We start from the raw sequence: 20,842 nt of genomic DNA, 5'->3' as shown, positions 1-20,842 counted from the left end.
CTTTGCTCACTTTCTTGTGGGTGATTCTGTATTCAGTGTTCTCAACTGTAAATAAGCTTATCATCAAGTACCTATGCACCTGGCAGATGTGTAAAAGAGAATGCTGTCATCAAGGACAAAGAAAGCAAACTGAAGTTATCTTCCTGGGTCATATAATCAACATGCAAGCAGCCATTCAACATCAAAACGAATGGAACTACCCCCTCCTGCCTACCAAGAATTATGCCATTTCTTGGGGATGATAAATTTCTACCAGTGCACAGTTACCATAAGGGCCCCACTATCCACTAACAGAAGTACTAAAAGGAAAAACACCAAAGGGAAATAGAAACTGCTGTGGACTACTGACATGCAGACAACTTTCGAACAACTAAAAATTTGCCTTACCTATGCCACAACCTTGGCCCTTCTGCTCCCTCATACTCAGTCATCAGCAATAGCGGATGTGAGTGACTTTGTTATCAGCACAGTCCTCCAGCAAGAGGTGCCTGGCATCCAACAACTACTCAGACTTTTTTTCTGAAATATTACTGCCTCACAAATCAAATGGTCAGCTTATGACTAAAAACTCCTAACATTTTATGGGCTAATTTGCCAGTTTAAGGACAATGTGAAAGTTAGACCACCAGCCACTAGCAGCTCAACATGTCTGAAATCTCAAGTACACCACATGATCCTGGATGGACATATGCAACTAAAGAGTGTGGATAACATTGTTGCCAATTACTTATCTTAGATCAATGCTATCTCTGCTCAAATCAATTATGATGGCACCTCTTACTGGATACAAAAAAGGCAGATCCTGTGTGATGTCTCACAGAATCAAACTCATCTCCTCATACCAAGGCAATTTTGAAAATTCATTATCAAGCAACTACACAACTTAGCGCAACACAGCATCCAACCAATGACAAAACTTGTAACTGACTGTTTTGTGCAGCCACATGTCAAGAGAGATTGAACAGAATGGACACACCTCTCAGAGAAGCAAAGTGGGACAAGATGCACAACCACAATTTGACCACGTCATGCGATGGGTAGAATCTATTTCTCTACACAACTTATCACCAGAGTCAACAGCCAGAGCTTTTATCAACACCTGGATAGCTCACTAGAGATTCACTGCATCCATTACCACATATCAGGGTCTACAGTACAATACCATTCTATTTTCTGCACTATGCACTCACCACTTCGTACTACCCACAAAACAATGGTATGATGGAAGAATGGCATCACACATTAAACACTGGTCTAATGTGCCATGGAGATAACTGGACAGAAGCACTGCTATGGGCACTTCTGGGTATTTGCACAACAAACAAGAAAGAATTCAATGCTTCCTTCACCAAACTATTATACGGCGAATCACTCACCCTTTCTGCTGCTTCACACACCAGCAGCTGACACCACTCAATTGCCCACACTACAAGGGTTGAAGAACATTGTGCTTGGCTGGAAATTCCACCTCCACAACACCATGGCATCCCTAAAATTTCCATCCATAAAGCACTTGCAGATTTCACCCACATCATGCTCTGTGATGATACAACCTGACCCACTTTGCAGCCAGACTCTGAGTATGGGCCCACAAAAGTAGATAAATGCAACACATACTTTCAACATATATATTAATGGCAAACCCACCAAAACCAGCATGGACACTTTAGAATGATGCATCCACTGCTGAAACATTGACTCCTGACAAGCTCCACGACAATGCAACCATACACGCTGTCACCGTCACTGATTTTTTGGTGAATCTTGACACTGATGAACAATTTCCAAACTGACAACCTGAATGTCAAACTGATCGATAATTTCCTCATCATTGAAGGCAAGCACCCTGAATACAAGACTGAGAACACTTTCGTCATCTGCCACTTCACCGATTATTATTTATTGCCTAATAATGTCAACACAGCAGCCATCTTATCATGGCTATCTTCTGAAAGCTTTCTCACCATTACCATCCCTCGAACCCACTATGAGAGTAACAATGGAACATGAGGCTGACACTGTAACTCAGCCTTGATGCAGTGCCCCCATTGGCAGATGCCCAACAACAATCTCATAATTACCATGCACTGTACCCACCCAAATACCAACAGGATTGATCTCCATGCAGGAAATGAGCACCTTATCACCCTCTCCCGAGTGCTTCACACTATGAGGTGAGGACACTACTGGAACTTAATGCCATGTAACATTGCTGACAAATGATTTTACAGTACAGAGAACGATCTTTAACTTGGATGTGTGCTCAAACAGTGTGTGCTATGCTCTCAGGCAGAACAGTAATGTTTGTCTCACCATGTTATGTTTATGTAATAAAGAGTTGCTATTATATTGTGCTCTGCTGTATCTTAGTTATATTACACTTACTCTAACAATGTACTGAACAACATATCTTTCTATTACATGCAAGAGGCAACTGTGGATGAAAAGAGATGGCACTATTAATACACTCAAATTTAACTGTTTGACATTAGTCATATAAGATATTTTGGTTATGAAGTATTCAGTCATGCACCTTATGATTTTCTTCTGCTTTATAAAAACTTTTTGGTCCCTGAGGAATCACCCCACAAAAGAATGTTGTATCTTTTATGAAATTGAAGAAAGAATAATAGCAACTGGGCAGTAGCTTTTCTGTAACACATGTGCTTAGTTTGGTCAACAGATAAACAACACATAGGAGCTTTTTACATACACAGGATGTTCAAAAAATGTGTTGAATACTTTAAGAGGTGATAGTACTCATTGAAACAAGGAAAATAAGTCCAATAAACATGGCTCCAGAAATGCATATGTTCTGAATAAGTCTGAAATAATTCCAATAAACTTGGGGCAAACATGAGACAAAAATGTGTTTACAGGAAGTGCTCAGTGTAGTGTCCATTCATGACAATGCAGCCCTCTGGCCTCCAGCTTAAGAAATGATGCACTCTTTGAAGTATACCTGGTTGTTGTTATACCTGCTGGCATGCACTGAAGGCACAACCTTGTAGTATTCACAAATCATTGATCAGCATGGTATGGACTAGTTCCTTTAAGTGTACCCATAACCAAAAGTCTAGGGTTTCGAGATCTGAGGAATGAGCAGGCCATGGTGGGGGCCTTCTGACCAATCCAGTGGTGCTGAAATGTCTGCAGCACATGTTCACTCACTTTGTGATGAGAGTTTACTGGTGTTCCATCATGCATGAACAATATCTGTGTTCATTTCTGCAATGGCACAACCTCCAGCAAGGTTGGCAATTTATTATGAGAAAGTTGAGACAATTCTCTCCTGTTAACCTTTGTGGCAGCACATATGGCTCCATTAATCCATGGCCAAGTATGCCTGTCCATACGTTGATTGAGAATCAGTGTTGCTGCCCTATTTCCTGAACTGCTTGGGAACCTACATCTGCCCATACATGCTCATTATGGAAATCCACAATACCATTCTTGTGAACCCTGCCTCACTGGAAAATGAAATCTTGGATGCAACAATGAATCAGCAGCACACTTCTGCAACAGCCACTGACAGAACTGCCATCTGTCATGATGACCCTGTGGCCTTAGGGCCTGAACACAATGAGATGATATGGGTACAGCAATTGTTCATGAAGGAGCACCTACTCCCACCCCCTCTGCTCCCTCCCCTCCCCTTTCAGGATTAGAGAGTGGGAAAATGCCATCTGCTGCAGCCAACTGTCAGTGGGTTTCTCCCACCGAACTTAGCACATGCTCCTCCATGTCAGGCGTGCAGACTGTGTGGAGCCATCCACTGTCAGTCTTCCAAGGTGCAAGGGCATCTGTGTCCCTCAGATGCTGGAAAAGTTGGCTGAACAGCTTATCAGAGAGAACTCTTCAGTGTGGGTATTTTTCAGTTTAGAGGGCATGGGCTCGCAGGCTACAACCGTTTGCTAAACCACAGCAGACTATCATATCAGCCATTTCACTTGTTAAATAGTAGGCTTCTATTGCTAACAAGTGGTGGAAGAGAGAATATGTAAATGTACTACACCATTTGTACATAATGGTAAACACATAAGTGAATCTGAATTTGGAAGAAGGTAAAATACCAAGATACGTACCCCAGGTTGACAGTACTATACAATAAGGCACAGAAACATGACAGAAACTAACATAGCCTACAACATGACTGGAACCACTCAACTGCCTGCAGACCATATAATGGTAGGTAGCATTCTGGAAGACATCATAACACCCTGCTGACACATCTGACACAGCACCAATGCAATGACTGTGCTAATATTCGCAACCAAGCATAAACATATGTTTATCTCAGAAAGTATACATTTCTGGACCCATTTTTATTGGACATATTTTTCTTGTTTTGTTGAGTACTACCACCTCTCAAAATATTCAACACTTTTTTAACACCCTGTATATTCTGTATGAGTGTTCTACTGTAAGTTAATTTTAAATCCAGTGTCTCGACAATAAGTTTATCAGAACTAAGTGTCAACACTGAATAAATTAAAAATAATGGTACAGTATTTTCATAATTAATACATAATTCATTGGTTTTAAACCAGATATGTGGTAGTTTAAGCCACTTTTTGCACTGTACTTTCAGTTTGTTTATATGTTTTTGAGAAACTATTAACGTTGTGTTCTCTATATAAAATATAAGTTTACCTGGCGCATCACATGGCAGGTCATTAACAAATATTATGAACACTTCTTTGGTCTTAAAGCACATTGTATATTGTAGTTGCTGTAACTGTTCACACAGAACTCAAACTATAGATGCTGCAATTTGGCTGCTACACTGTCATGGTCCAGTATTTTACATGCTATGCGCATTACTTTACTTTGGACATCTTCTCATTACAAAGGAAGATGACTGCTGAAAGCATGCAAGTACAGATCAGTATGTGTTGTTTTACAGTAAGTGCTGTGCTTTTGTATGCCATCTGATCTCTTATGTATGTGTTTGAGGAAGGAGGAAGATATCAGATCTTCAGAGCTAGGTGACTTGAATAGAGTGTTGTGAAAATCCAAGTGACTGATTATGAAAACTCTGGACATAATATCATTTGGGATAATTTTTAGATCTCTTGATTTAGCTCAATATCTGCACAATTATTACAAGATCTGACACTAGTTGGTAGTCAATTAAAAAAAATTAAATTAAAAAAAAAAAAAAACAGCTTCACTACAAGGTTATTTCACCTTGTGTGCCGTGGTCAAGTGTACATTTAGATGGGGTTGCATTCATAATGCATTGTGGAGCTGAATTTGTATGAGGTTGTATGAATCATATAATTTCATTTGCATAGAATAATATTTTTGATAAATAAAATGACAGTTCTCACTCCTATAATAGAGACGTATGGTATAATCACTAAACAAAATATATCACGGCAACAAGAACTATCATTTTATCTGTTAAAAACAGTATTCTATACAGACAAAATTATGTGACTCATAGAACTTGTCGTGTGACAAATATCCACTCCAAAATGCATTATAAATATCACTCCACTTAGAGGTACACTTGACAATGACATACCACCTGAAACAAGCTTGTAGTGAAGAAACACAACCAGCATTAGCTAAATAAAAAGTTTAGAAACTAAATGGGAATCAGTCAATATAAAAAATGAAGTTGTTACTGTCCTTAACTCTCTTCAAGACCAACCCATCATAAGTAAAGAAGCCATTGTGACACAGTGCCAAATGTGTTGTTGACACCATGGACTTGAAGAGGCAATGCAATAGTGTGAATAGAAAAGCTAGATGATGGTCTTGAGTGGTTTTCTTGAAAATGATCGATGCTTACATAACTGGGATGATGCTATCAATAAAAAATGAAATTTTAGCCTTTCATCATCAATTTGGGAAAGCAACTAGGAGGGTAAAAGAAGACAATGAATTCATTAGTAGCACAAGATCCAGGAAGCACAGCAAAACATCCAGCTGAGAAAAGAAAAGGTGTGCATATTGTGTAGACAAGAGAGATAGAAAAAGTCAAATGACATGTTATAAGTGCACCAAATCTGTCTGCTCAGAAGACTCTGTTATTTTTATGTGGCCAGACTGTGCAAATTTGTCTTAAGAATTATTTTACAAAAAAAATGTAGAATGAACTTAACTATCATCATTATAAAGCCACCATCAAAAGTTTAAATCCTTGTTTTTTTAAAATATAAATTATAATAAATAACATTATTTTAATAGAATTTATATTTCAAAGGTTGTTAACTTCATAACTAGCCAAAATAGTGACAATTTATTTCAATTTAAACAACAGGGATCTAAGATGATAAATAGCTGCTGTACATCCACTGTACAGCAGAAGATTCTTTTTTTCAAAGTGGAAGCTTTCTTTCTAATTTAGTCAGTTAAATTTAGATTGTATTTCATTATGGTGAATGAATAGCATTAAGCAGTACAGTAGCAGATTTTGTTAAAACAATATATGGATAGTATTTCTAAGAGGTCTTTGTCTTATGGTAATATATACCCTGACTTGTTTGGCATACCTGAACATTCTCCTTCTTGATGAGATCCATGGGCCACAATGAATAAACAAGTAAATGAAAACAGGTATTCAGCTATGTCTGAGACAAGAACTACTCTCTATGGTTTCACTAATTAGCTCAACCAACCTTGCCTTACAAAGACCCTTGTCAATAATCTCAACTAGTATATGTGAAAAACAGTAGTCAACCAGCCATCACTGTCATCCTCAGCTCTCCATTATCAAATTTTACACCACTGTTAAGGCATGGTAACTCAACAAAATGCGTATTGGTGCCACAAGTCTGGGAAGCTGTCTTGTCCAGTTCACGACTTATATCATATACTCAGACCCTACCCAAATTGTTTCTTGCTCCTCCCACTAATATTACCTCATATTCATTTGTGAAATACCTACATAAAAATCACATTACTCAATTTTAGAATAAGACATGGCTCCTATAAATTTGTATTATTTAAAAAAAAAGATTCCTGCAACATGTAAAGACAATAAGCAGGGTGTCATGTAATAAACCTACCTTTAGTAGCATAAAATAAGTTATTGCCACTAATGGTTGCAGAAACCGAAATCAAGAAACTCATCACAAGCATTTAAAATGGAAGAGAATGTCACAAGATACAATACAGAATTGGAAGAGATTGAATTATTATTAAAAATAAATATCATGGTTTCCAACATTTAAGAAATGTCAGCAGCTGTTATGGCTGTTTGGTCACTTAATGTTGCATTCCTTTACTGTGGTAAGTTTAGAGCATTTAATCATTTTTTAAATCCAACCAGGAACCCTCCATATTTTAGCAATTAATTTATTATCTCATATCCATTAAATATGCCTCAAGTTGGATGGAAATTAACATATGTGAATATTTAACAAAGATTAAATCCAGTAAAAGATACACCAGAAAGAAAACTAAAGAATTAATCTGTTTACAAAGAGTAGAATAATGGAGATAATTGACAAGCAGGCATACAGGTATGTAATGGCAACTGTTAATATGAAGAAGGCAGTAGGCTAAAGTGAGGAACTTGGAAAATTAGTGGAATGCATGTAATAAAGAGAGGAGGAAAGCAAGATAAGACAAGTGACTGGAAATTGAAAAGAAACATGGAAGAATGCATGACTATTGGAATTTTCTCTGTTGATAGAAAATGAGGAATAACATTATGTAAACTTTTAGTTGGACCTGAAATCATTATCATCATTGTCAACAGAATTTTCATCAGGCATTTTGATGTCCACTGCTCAATATAGACTTCCTTCAGAATTCTTAGTGCTTAACTGTGTTCAGCTATTCCCAACAACATAGTTCTTGCATGTTTTATAATTTTGTCTAATCAGTTTCCATCATATCATCACTTCAGATTATTCTTGTCCTATAGAATCGAGTGACGTACTTTATTCATCCCTCTTTTCAATGTGAGATGGGTAATAATAATGCTGAAAGATAGTATTATTGTTTCATATCTGAATGTGTCTGTTGGTAGTAGGAAGCCCATTGATGTTTTGACTCCCAAAAATAAGTATTGACCAACTACTCTTGTCTTTTTGTTCAAATGTTTGAGTGGAGTGGAAACAAGGAACCCTATAAATCACAAGCTGTGGCATAGTTGTGAATTGAACAGTGACATAAATACATAATAAATTTCCTTTACTTTATGTCTATGGCTAGAAATTTGCTGTCATCAGACTGTCGGTTTTAGTCTATAATGACCATCTTTCTGAAGATGGTCTTTACAGATCAAAACTGGTAGTCCAATGTTTTTATCATCAGACTACTAGTTTTGGTCTATAATCTTCAGAAAGATGCTCATTATTGAGCAGAATCGGTAGTATGATGACAAATAATTTGTGACCATAGAAATGAAGTACAGGAAATTTACACCCTATAAATTAACAATGTGTTTTTTCCAAATTCTTATAGTCAATTGAAGAGTGAGAAAGGTATAAATTTGGCTTCATATTGAACAGCATGAGGTCTAATTTTGCAATGAGAGGGTTAATTACTTTAAATTAATCAGATAATTAAGAAAAAGTTAGTAAGTTATTTGAGGTAAAATTGAAATACTTCACTAGCCACTACTGATTGCTATGTAACTGACGTGCCAAAAACTTCATCTGTTCAATGAGTGGCTATTTTTCAAAATAAAAGTTTCATTGGTGGGATATTTGATTTCTAAAATGTCTTCTTTTGAATCAAGTACTAAATTTAGGGCATCTTGAGACCAACATACACGAGCAAGACAAGTAAGGTGTCAAAAAGATGATATTTTCAAGGCCTAGCTAAATGTGCATACATATTTATATCAGTGTGACATTTGTTGTTGTTGATGTTGTTGCTGTTGTTGTTGTTGTTGTTTTCAGTCCGGAGACTGGTTTGACGCAGCTATTCATGCTACTCTATCCTGTGCAAGCTTCTTCATCTCCCAGTACTTACTGCAACCTACATTCTTCTGAATCTGCTTAGTGTATTCGTCTATTGGTCTCCCTCTGTGATTTTTACATTGCCCTCCAATACCAAATTGTCCTAACAACCAATCCCTTCTTCTAGTCAAGTTGTGCCACAAATTACTCTACCCCCCCAATTCTATTCAATAGCTCCTCATTAGTTATGTGATCTATCCATCTTCCACATTTCGAAAGCTTCTACTCTCTTCTTGTCCAAACTATTTATCGTCTATGTTTCACTTCCGTAAATGGATACAATCCATACAAATACTTTCATAAACGACTTCCTGACACTTAAATCTATACTTGCTGTTAACAAATTTCTCTTCTTCAGAAACACTTTCCTTGTCATTGTCAGTCTACATTTTATATCCCCTCTACTTCCACCATCATTAGTTATTTTTCTCTCCAAATAGCAAAACTCCTTTACTACTTTAAGTGTCTCATTTCCTATTCTAATTCTCTCAGCACCACCCGAGTTAACTCAACTACATTGCATTACCCTCATTTCGCTTTTGTTGATGGTCATCTTATATCCTCCTTTCAAGACACTCTTCATTCTATTCAACTGCTCTTCCAGGACCTTTGCTGTCTTTGACAGAATTACAATGTCATCGGCAAACCTCCAAGTTTTTATTTCTTCTCCACGGATTTTAATTCCTACTCAAATCTTATAACTGCCATCTCGTTTCTGTACAAGTTGTAAATAGCCTTTTTTGAAAGAGAGTATTCCAGTCAACATTGTCAAAAGCTTTTTCTAAGTCTACAAATGCTAGAAATGTAGGTTTGTCTTTCCTTAATCTATCTTCTAAAATAAGCTGTAGGATTAGTATTGCCTCGTGTGTTCCAACATTTCTACGAAATCCACACTGATCTTCCCCGAGGTCGGCTTCTGCCAGTTTTTCCATTCATTTGTAAAGAATTTGCGTTAGTATTCTGCAGCCGTAGGTTATTAAACTGATAGTTCAGTAATTTTCACATCTGTCAACACCTGCTTTCTTTGTGATCAGAATTATTATATTCTTCTTGAAGTCTGAGGGTATTTCGCCTGTCTATACATCTTGCTCACTAGATGGTAGAGTTTTTTAGGCCTGGCTTTCCCAAGCCTGTCAGGAGCTCTAATGGAATGTTGTCTACCCCCGGGGTCTTGTTTAAACTTAGGTCTTTCAGTGCTCTGTCAAACTCTTCACGAAGTGTCATATCTCCCATATCATTTTCATCTACATTCTCTTCCATTTCCTTAATATTGTTCTCAAGAACGTCGCCCTTGTATAGACCCTCTATATACTCCTTACACCTTTCTGCTTTCCCTTCTCTGCTTAGAACTGGGTTTCCATCTGAGCTCTTGATATTCATACAAGTGATTCTCTTTTCTCGAAATGTCTCGTTAAGTTTTCCTGTAGGCAGTATCTATCTTACCCCTAGTGATATGTGCCTCTACATACTTACATTTGTCCTCTAGCAATCCCTGCTGAGCCATTTTGCACTTCCTGTCGATCTCCTTTTTGAGACGTCTCTATTCCTTTTTGCCTACGTCATTTACTGCATTTTTATATTTTCTCCTTTCCTCAATTAAATTCAATATTTCTTCTGTTACCCAAGGGTTTTCACTAGCCCTCGTCTTATTACCTACTTGATCCTCTGCTGCCTTTACTATTTCTTCTCTCAAAGCTACCCATTCTTCTTCTACTGTATTTCTTTCCCCCATTCTTGTCAATCATTCCCTACTGCTCTCTCTGAAACTCTCTACAACCTCTAGTTCTTTCAGTTTAACCAGGTCCCATCTCCTTAAATTCCCATCTTTTTGCAGTTTCTTCAGTTTTAATCTGCAGTTCATGACCAGTAGATTGTGGTCAGAGTCCACATTTGCCCCTGGAAATGTCTTACAATTTAAAACCTGGTTCCTAAATCTCTGTCTTACCATTGTATAATCTATCTCAACCCTTCCAGTATCTCCAGGTTTCTTCCATGTATATACCCTTCTTTCATGATGCTTGAAACAAGTGTTGGCTATGATTAAGTTCTGTGCAAAATTCTACCAGGCTGCTTCCTCTTTCATTCCTTACCCCCAATCCAAATTCACCTAGTACATTTCCTTCTCTTCCTTTTCCTAATATCGAATTTCAGTCACTCATGACTATTAAATTTTCGTCTCCCTTCACTATCTGAATAATTTCTTTTATCTCATCGTACATTTCATCAATCTCTTTGTAATCTACATAGCTAGTTGGCATATAAACTTGTACTACTGTGGTAGGCATGGGCTTCCTATCTATCTTGGCTACAATAATACGTTCACTGTGCTGTTTGTTGTAGCTTACCCGCACTCCTATATTTTTATTCATTATTAAGCCTACTCCTGCGTTACCCCTATTTGGTTTTGTATTCATAACCCTGTATTCACCTGACCAGAAGTCTTGTTCCTCCTTCCACCAAACTTCACTAATTCCCACTATATCCAACTTTAATCCTATCCATTTCCCTTTTTAAATTTTCTAACCTACCTGCTCGATTAAGGGATCTGGCATTCCATGCTCTGATCCATAGAACGCCAGCTTTCTTTCTCCTGATAACAACATCCTCCTGAGTAGTCCCCACCCAGAGATCCGAATGGGAGACTATTTTACCTCCAGAATATTTTACCCAAGAGGACACCATCATCATTTAACTATACAGTAAAGTTGCATGCCGTCGGGAAAAATTATGGCTGTAGTTTCCCCCTGCTTTCAGCTGTTCGCAGTACCTGCACAGCAAGGCCATTTTGGTTAGTGTTACAAGGCCAGATCAGTCAATCATCCGGACTGTTGCCCCTGCAACTACTGAAAAAGGCTGCTGCCCCTCTTCAGAAACCACACGTTTGTCTGGTCTCTCAAGAGATTCCCCTCTGTTATGGTTGCACCTATGGTATGGCTATCTGTATCGCTGAGGCACGCAAGCCTCCCCACCAAAGGTAAGATCCATGGTCCATGGATAATAGTTACCACTGAATTGAGGTTAAAATTCAGATAATTTCGAGAAGGGGAAAATACTACGAAAACAAATGAAGTGTCAATAAGACCACACTGAACAATGCTGATAGCTTTGCTTTATTCATATTACACGCTGAACAAAACTTGAAAACAAAAAAAAATTTAAAAAATGTTCAAATATTTTATGAAATGATTTGCCTAAAAGTAAGAAATAAAATAAATTAGAAAAACATGTGACATTCCTTCAAATGATGTTTGAAATTACGCACAACATCAAAATTTTTCTAATCTGTTTTATGTCTTACTTTTAGACTAAAAATAACTGAGTGACATTGAGAATTTATTCCTGTTTGAAATCCAAATACAAGATCTCTCTCTCTCTCTCTCTCTCTCTCTCTCTCTCTCTCTCTCTCTCTCTATCTCTCTCTCTCTCTCTCTCTCTCTCTCTCTCTTTTTTTTTTTTTGCCACGCATAAAATATCACTGGGGAAAGCACCTCAATATGACTAAGGTTTAAATATACACACGTGTGTACTATAGTCTCAGTCAATTGTTTAATTTGGAAATTTGCCAGAAACTGTACAGCTGAAATCTTAGTGAAAGAAATGTACAGCTGAAATCTTACTGAAAGAAACTGAGTTTCAACTGCTGCAGACATGAAACCTAGTAGATAAAGAAGGCAATTTTTTCCCAGAAAAGGTTTTTCAAATGCTGGTTGACATCTCTATTTGATACTTGAATGATTATTTGTGGTGGGGAGGTTCTTTCAATATTTAGTTTTGCTATGAATACTTTTGTACAGACCATGTATATGAGGACGAATTTCTCACTTTGAATAGTGACAGATGTTGCCAATCCCACTACCTATGTTGCAGTGAGGCTTAAAGAACTGTCTCATGTTGTCTCGAGGGTTCAGTGTAATACATTATGCTACTGTGTCTACAGTGTCAAGCATAAAAGATTTTCCAGTATTTTGCCTCATGTTCTACATATTTTAGATTCTCATTCTCCATTGTTTCTGAACAATTTATGAAAAGTTCCTGTTGCATGTCAGATATATCTTTTTATGAGAGACAGTCTGTTAAATGTAATGACTGTATTACAAATAAAATTCTTAACATAGTTTAATGACTAAATTATACTTATGCCTGAATTTACCTCCTACAGTGAAGCACACCAGCACAGGAACTGTCAGGCAGTGCAGTGTGTTTAGTAACTTACACCAGCCATTACGTTCAACAGTGTCATTAACTACTGGACAAAGGAACTTGAGAACGAAGACTGCAGGTGCCTGAAACAAAAAGAAAAGTATTGCTACCACCAACTATGAATGTGATTTATGAAATATGAGAATATTCTTAAAATATTTAATTAAACAATATAATATTAGCCATACCAATTACTGTTTGGTTTTTGCTGAGCCAAACAAACATACACTGTAGTCAGCAGTGAGTTCCATCCAACTCTACATGGCTGGATAATGTAACTAAATAAACAATATCTTTCAATTTTCTTTCATTTAGCCAATTTGAAGTTAGTGTTAATAATTTAGAGGGACATTATTGCCCCTGAAACATTCACTGATGGATGTGATGCTATAGTGCTTCTGCCACTTTAGGAAATATTTTTATGTACACTGAGATTATTCAATTGGATTAAGCCTCCTTCTGTAACTTTCTAATGACAAGAGACAGTGTGGTATTGAGTTGCAAGCATCACACGTCTCTTCAATCAGTTAATTTGCATGTTGTGTGTAGCCAGTCCTCTTCTCTACATTGATCTCCCAAAAACATCTTCTTCAAAGACTATAGCTGGTTAAAGGAATTTTAAACTACAACTCTATTCTTGAAATAATTTGGGTACTCATAGAATACTTTTCAGTTCAATCACTTTATATTTTCAACTTTCACAGACAATAAATTCTGCAACCTAACTTATTCCTCAAACTTTAGACTCATTTACACATAGTCAAATAGCATACACGTGTCTTGCTTCATTCATAGCCAAGACACAAGGTGATTCAAAAGTCTGTAGTCTCAAATGAGTCCAATACATGAATGTGCATAGGAATCTATATTCAATTGTTCATTAGTCTTTTTACAAACAACACATACACTAAAGAGCACAGAATACTACATAAACTTTTCTTGTTCTTCTCTACAGAAACTCTGTGAACCATACAGCATATACTTGTCTGCTGCCGTTCGGCTGCCTGGTACGTCTTTTTCTCGTAACTTTTCTTTGACCTGAACATACAAGTAGTCAATGCACAGTAGGGCATATTCGTTTCTCTCACTCACCTCTAAAATATCGGGTGTTCAAAATGGTGGAAGGCTAAATGGTTCTAGAATTTACTCCGAAATTCTTGAAGCATTACATCATATTCCCCCCCCCCTCCCCCCCCCTTCCCCCCCCCCCCCCCCCAAACTGAACTCACGATATTTTATACAATCATTATGTGAATTTATATCACATACAATTCTAACAATATACATTCCAACATAGAGCTTTGTACTCATTTAGAATAAACTTTAGCTTATCTTTTATTTATTCTATTCTCACTCTATTTTGACATCAACCCCAAATATTCCATAGTGACCTGGTAAGTTTTGCTAATTGTTATGATTTGTCTCAATTTCCAACCACAAACTCCAGGTGTTCATGACATTTGAGTACTTTATTCTTTACTCTAATTCTTTATACTGCTTCTTTATTATGCAAGGGTCTTATTATTTATAAACGTTTTGTAGACTGGAGGAACTCTGGACCAAAATAAAAGTGTTCCTATTGACACTCATAAAACATAATAATGCTAGTGAAGTATAGAATTCAAACTTACCAGAATAATTTCTACAAAATTTTGTGACTTTTGTCATGATACTGCCTCTTCCCCTCTAGAAACAGTAACTATACCTCACATATGGATTGATCCTATGACTACCCTTCCTCCTTCTATTTGGTAGGTACATCCCATTTTTAATTCCTATTTTCATATGGTACAGGTAAATCCCCTTCTTGGTGGCCCTGTCCACACAGTATAGGTCAGACTTTCTTAGGTCTGCCTATCTGATATTTTCATCCAATACATGCTGGGTGTGCCCCCCTTATCCTTCTTGAGTAGGCCTCATGCTTCATTGCCCTGTTATACGTCTTTATGTACACTATAACTAAATATTATCTGGTAAAACTAAAATCTACTTCACGCTTGCTTTTTCATACTTCTCTTTTATACCCTAATGTCCTCCATTACTTATCCACTTCTATGTTTCCAGTATCTACTTCATGCCTACATAAATTATTCAATATATAATATGCTTACTTAGGTTATAAGAGTCCCGCTATCCTACAAGTCATCAGAACATTTGTTAGACTGACCTCTCTGGCTGATGTTCTCTTTCCTTATTCACACTTCCTACTTAGGTATACTCGATAAAATTATCATAGTTTTTATATCCTTATGTACCTACGTGATATAGAATTGTCACTGTTCTTATACATATACTTACTATATACACATATTAATAAATATCTACATGATAGTTTTTCCAAGTAACTACTAGGTGATGTAGAACTGTCACAATAATCAACCATAAGTGCATATTTCTCTATGTGCACATTTTTTCCCCCCTACAACACTTGACGGTTCTCACATCCATTTAATCTGTACTTCCACTGTTTTTGTCTTTGTGTTATGGTGTGTGTGTGTGTGTGTGGAAGTTTGTTTGTGTATCCTGATTCTTCACCCTACTTATACGAAATAAGTTGAAGGTTGTTCGAAACCATGGAAAATAAGAAGGACTTCAGCGATAGAAGTATATGCTTATTGAAAGAGGGAAAGATTAACCAGTACTCAGATGAGAAGTAAGAAAGAAAAAAGTAAAAATGGTTGCTAAGATCAAAGAAGAGAAAGAAGATACCCCCAAATACAGGAAAGCCTTCCCACCCCCCCTTCTCCAGGATTCCTACTTCTCTGGTACTTTAGTGAGATGCTGGAGGAGGTATGATGCTAAACATCTCCTACAGAGTGGACATTCTCACCTTCACCTCTGAAGTCCCTGAAGAAAAATATTAGCAACCCCTATGGAATGGCAAATGGTCAAGAATCAGTCACACTTGTCTGCAAGGGTTGTCTGAAAGGTGTGGTGTGTGTTTTGTGTTAGTCATGCTTGTACTTATATTACCCACCCCTTGCAAAACTAATACAAACCCTCCCATCCACTTCATGTCTCATAAAAGGTATAAAATGTTCTTTAAAAATAGAAAATTATACACTATGATAACATAGTTGTTTAGTCATTCAGTTTATACTATACTTTTATACACTCAGAAAATCCTCTATTCAGTTTATGTCGTCTTGACATCACTCAGTTTAAAAAGTACCGTCGTATTATACTTTCCACTAATATAACATTCTATTTGCTTAACTTCATGTCTGGAGATCACTGTTCATCCGTGATTCTCTTAAATTGGTCTCAATCTTGTAGCCATATCCAGTTTCCTATGCACTAAAATTATAAGATAGTTTAAAAAAATCAAGAATAGATTACAGATTTTAAAGGAATTCAGTGCAGGAAAAATAGTACAGAAGAAACACCGAAAACAACTAGGGATCCAATGGTCATCACTCTGCCATTAACACAGAACGTTAATGTCCCTGGGAGACAGATGTGACTCCGCCTGGATACCATGGATCTGACATTAACCTCACATGGTTACTTACGGACCAATACTTCTCATTAAATTTTGTGTGAAAGCCTCCCCACAACAAAACAATTACCACTTTACTAGGTAACACAACATCAGGCAAAGTTATTCTATTTTCTACTCTGTCATGGACAAGTTTGAATTCTTTGCACAAGTTGTCTATAACATTGCTATTATCATTAAGTTTGGAAAAAGCAACAGTCAAAACATTTCCGGAGATTGTCCTCACGGCAACTTTTCGATGTCTGAAGTAGCTAGTTTCTCTTTAAAATTTCTTTCCATGCTGTTAAGTCACGTGTTAACACCTGCAATTTGCATTGAACTATAGGAATTAGTTTTTCCTGCTTCTCCAAACTCTCTTTTAAAGATTGCAACCTTTGCTTTACAGCATCAAATGAAACATTACATACACTTTGAAATGATCCTAGTTTTTTGCTCAGTTCAGACTCAACACTATTACATTTATCTTCAATATCAAATTCTAGTTTCTTTGCCAAATCCTAAAATTGGTTACTCTGCGTCTGACTTAAGTCAGTGAACAGCTGATTGACGTGACTACTTAAAGAGCTAGTTAATTCACCTTTCAAATCTATCTTAAAATTTTCCACTTTAGTGATTAAAATATCAAATTCAGTCTTCAAAATTCTCATAGCTTCATGCAACTGGCTAAATTCTGTTCATCTGGTTTTGCACTTGACAATCCTAAAGTCTTATTCTGAACGTCCAATTTATTATTTACCTGATTATTCAATGTGTGTATTTCTCTACTCAAATTAGCACTCTGTGCATCTAGCTTTTCACTTAAAGTCACAGTTTGTGCTTCTAGTTTTTTGCTTAAACTCGCACTCATTTCATCTCTCAACAAAGCATTTTGGGCATTTAAATTTTTATTTACAGTAGTAATTTGGGCATTTGACTCAGCTCTCACTGAGGCTAACTTTAGACTTAATTTCTTTGATTAAATTTGCTACTTCAGCTCAGTCTGGCATTTCCTTATTCACTGTCATAGCCATGGCTGGTTCTGCTAGTTCCTGTTCTTGATGCATATCTTTATTAATTTCAGACCTGGTAACCATCTAAAAGAAAATTCACCACTAAGTACAATAACTACACTTACAGTGTATCATTCAACAGTTCCTTCAGCTGTACCAAACAATTATTGTTTTTTGCTCATCCAATGTAGAGATGTAGCTACGTTGGTGTGCGGATGTGTTATCAGCACCAGTGGACAGCACTTGTGCCGGCGGTGAGCAGACCCGGAGTCAGCACCAGTGAGCAGCAACTGGTGCAGTTGGCATTTGTGGTTACTGCATCAGCATGATGTATGTGTGTGATCTACGTACCCAATCTTCTTAGTCAAGAAGTTGAGGTATTCTCTCCATTTTTCGTTTTCCTTTTCTCTCTTTATTTTCTCTCTTTCCTTGCTATTACTTTCTCATGTCTTTTACTTTGTTGCACTCACAACTTTCTTCCATTGGTTTATTGGACTCAATACAATTACTGGAGACATTTTCGTATCTTGTTAGGGGTGGTTGCTATGGCAACACCTAATATATTATTCCTATTTCCGTCTTGAAATTCCCATTTTCTTCGGGTTCTGTCACTTGGGTCGCCACATTCTAACACTTTTCACGACAGAAAAGAATGTCTTCTTATTTCTGTAATCTATTGATCACATATATGAACTTTAGTGTCAACCTACTAGTTGATTAACTAGAACTGCTATTCAGAACAAAATTCTCTTCTTAGATATATAATATCTTCATTGTCTCACTTGTATCACAAGCTTTAGAAATAATTAAGTACATTGAGACATAAGAATTGGTTTAAAAACCATATGAAAATTTGAACATGCACCTTTATTTCTCTGAGTCCAATACATGAATGTGCATAGAAATCTATATTCAATTGTTCATTAGTCTTTTTCCAATGAACACAGACACTAAAGAGCACAGCATACTACATAAACTATTCTTGTTCTACTCTACCTGTACATGGAAACTCTGTGGACCATACAGCCGCCGGGTCCATCTTTTTCTTGTACCTGTTTTTGGACCTGAACATACAAATAAGCCATGCACAGTAGGGCATATTCATTTCTCCCACTCATCTCTAAAATTTTGGGTGTTCGAAATGGTGGAAGGCTGAGTGGTTCTAGAATTTACTCTGAAATTCTTGAAGCACTACAACTTTTCCACCCTTATTTTTGCTTTGTAGTTTTATATATACATTTTATACTCTTTTAAGTCTCTGGCCACAATGTGGATTGCATTGTGTTTCATCTGAGCAGTTAGCTTGCCTATTTCATCTATTGTACTGACAGTATTACGTAAAGGATAAATTGCTACTCACCATGTGGAGGAGATTGAGTTGCAGACAGACTGCTATATATATGAGCTTTTCACCAAAAGATGATCTTCTAACATTGAAAACTCACATGTGTCCTTGCAAGGACAACTTGCACACATGTGCCATTGGCCCTGGGCACCAAGGCAGCACTTGAGTGGTCACACTGGTCACACATGGGACAAGGTTGTACTTGCATGAATGTGTGTGTGTGTTTTCTATGTTAGAAGAAGGCCTTTCAGTCAAAAGGTCACAAGCGTACAAATCTTTTTGTAGTGCCTTTCTCTTACACAACATGTTGTCTATATGGTGAGCAGCAGTCAATTCTTTTCATAATATTGTCATTACTCCATCCTGGATTTTCTGTGGTTTGAGTTCATCTATGATACTGGTCACTTTTTGGTTCAATTTGAGATGGGACTACCTTTCCATCCTTATCTTAAATTCCTTCATCATGTAAACATTCTCTGAAGAGGTCATTTTAGCTTGAATTTTTATCTTTCTGGACTCCATACTGTTATGTCTATACCCAGTTCCTGTAGTAAATAGCCTTTTTTAAAAAAAATAACACAAATGAGCTTATTCTCAGATTAAATTTCACAGCAATATACTACCCAAATTATATTAGCAGATGTAGGGAATAAGCCTTTTGCTAATAATCCAACTTTGAAATTTCAGGATATGAACTGTGTATTCGTGATACACCAGATGTTCCTGAATAATTCCCCCTCCCTATTTCTGGAAAGCTACAATCTTTATTCATTAAGATCTTTTAAAACAATAGATCTATTTGAGAGCAAACTGAAATATTATTAATAATATTTTATTCAAAGTGGTTTGCTTATAATTAACCAAACGGTAATTTAAATTGTTGTACTGTTCAATGCATTGAAATTGTATATGAAATTGAGTAAACATTTCTAAATTGAATATCAGAACGTGTAGGGCAATATGTGGTTCATTTTTTGATGTAAGTAACTAAAATCGTCTCATGACTTTTAATTATTATTTTGTAAATCATACATTCAATTATATATTCGATTATTTAGTTTTAAATAAAAGAAAGTTGTACATGAGCCACAGGGTCAGTCTGCATTATTGTCTTTCTGAAGCTGTTTTGTGTGTCAGAGTCTTCCAGAGGGTGTCAGATGGCCAATGTATATTCCACCTATGTCCTTGATAATCAGTCAAAATATCAAAGTTGAGTATGTCATCATATGGTACATGTAAGTTATTATGTGAACGTTCATTAACTGTGATTGAAATTTTCTAGTTTTCACTCCTTATACTTGTGAATAGCAGAGGCCAAACTATTAGGTTGTTCTGACGGTATGAATGAGAATTCATTATTACCACTGTCCAACTACTGTTAGAACTTGAGAAACTGTATAAATTTTTTTTATCCCACAGAGCCACAGAGTCAGTAGTAATTAAAATGTTTCCCTCCTCTCATATTTAAAGGTGGCCTTTTAATATGGTGTTGCTGAGCTAGGATATGTGTAAGTCTGTGTACTAATTTTTTCACTATATTTCAGAGTCTAATTGTGAAATGTGACAATTGATTATTGGACAACAGCTGGGAGAAGACATAAAGTGTGTTGTGGCAATTCATCACTGGACCCATTTGAGATGAGTACAATTTTTAAATTTTGAATTACTTTCCCTCCCTCAGACTATTATTTTTCCAACTTCTTGATAGGCAGGATAACTGCGAACTTGCGAGTGATGATAATTTGGTTAGGTAGGTTCATTTTTTGTGTTTTGTACCCAATATTATCTTCAAATATGGCAAGCATGGAAAATCTTGATACAACTGGAGAAGTTTCTTATACTCAACATCCTCAATTGATCACACCGAACCTGCAACAGTCACCCA

This window comes from Schistocerca gregaria, chromosome 1 (assembly GCF_023897955.1).
Source record: "Schistocerca gregaria isolate iqSchGreg1 chromosome 1, iqSchGreg1.2, whole genome shotgun sequence".
Lineage (NCBI taxonomy): Eukaryota > Metazoa > Arthropoda > Insecta > Orthoptera > Acrididae > Schistocerca > Schistocerca gregaria.
This window is presented reverse-complemented; position numbering follows the sequence as displayed.